The sequence below is a fragment of the Apteryx rowi genome, unplaced genomic scaffold (genome assembly GCF_003343035.1).
Source record: "Apteryx rowi isolate R43461 unplaced genomic scaffold, aptRow1 scaffold_184, whole genome shotgun sequence".
Lineage (NCBI taxonomy): Eukaryota > Metazoa > Chordata > Aves > Apterygiformes > Apterygidae > Apteryx > Apteryx rowi.
The window spans coordinates 1,274,292-1,275,663 of NW_020448130.1; positions in this window are offsets into that span (position 1 = coordinate 1,274,292).

A 1,372-nucleotide genomic window follows, 5' to 3' on the forward strand; every position below is an offset into this window, starting at 1 on the left:
AAGCAAGGGTCTGACTATGTTCCCTAACACCTCACATTCAGCGTGAAGAAGCCCAGCCCAGGATCAAGGTCTCATTGTGCTAGGAACAGTGCAGAAAACTCCTGAAGAGGAGGGCAGCCCTGGCCGCACAGGCCTCAGTCCCTTGGTCATGCAATGATCCAACCTAGGGGCTAATCAGACAGACCTGGTGGATAATGAGGCAACGTAAAATGAACAAGTTGTAGTGTAGTGCTGCCAGACGTCACTGTACCTTCATCCCCTTTCTGGCACGCCTCTGCTCACCCCCTCTTGTGTCAGCCTTTGCCTTTTTCCCTCCACCCTTCCATTATGCTCAGGATTACAGTTTCCTATGCCCCACCTGCACATACCCTCTGGCCGAGGGTGTTAAACTCTGTCTGAGTTTAACACCCATAGTTATCCTCTGCAAAACCCTTCCCAGGCATAAACTCAGTGCTCTGACCACTTCCCCAAGCCAAACTACTATTTCTTTAGTAATAGGAACACAACTTCTTAAGCCAGGACCAGATGCACATGGTATTTAAAGCTTTACTGTCCACCTTCTCATAGTGACTGAAGGAGAACTCAGTCTCCAGACAGCTATATTTATACTCATGTTAAACATTTTTTCCAGCACTGAACAACCTGTGGCCATACCATTACACTTAGCTCCAAGACCAATTGTCTACTGGCAATAGTCCTTGCCTTCACTGACCCCCAAACTGTCTGGAAATTGTTTGGAAGAGCACCAGTTATCCTGGGCCAAAACCACACTGGGAACAGTTTTAACTGCTTGACATAGCAGACAACCAAATTCTAGTCCACGGACATTCCCTGACACTGTGTGGCAGTATAGGCACCCTAGGGAGCTATAGTAGCAGCTGGCTGATGGAGAAGCTGAAGCCCATTCCCTACAGATCCATGGAGATGAGTGGCCTGTGTGTGTCTCATTTCCATCTGTTGGAAATTCTTGAAGAGGAAATTCTTCCTTTGGGGGTGAATTTTTTCCTGCTTTCCTGTCTCTATCCTCCAAAAGACTGTCTGTGTGGACAGGCAATCTGGGCTTTAATAAGATGGATTTGAAAATTGATCCACCATGTCTGTTCATCTGAACAGTGGGAACAATTATCTTTTTCCTTGCATGCCTGCTACTGAGCAATTGTTTTCCATGTTCCCGTGAGGTGTTCATGCATACATGAATGAAGAAAGAAGGGTGGCACTTGCAAGGAAGCTAGCTGCAGGCTGACACAGTGAAAGTGTTTCCCTACTAGTGTTCCCATAGACAAATGCTGTGTCAGAATTACACAATGAATATGAAAAGATGCATATTCACTAATATCAAGACCTCACTGCCTTGCCAGAAGGTTGTTTAAAA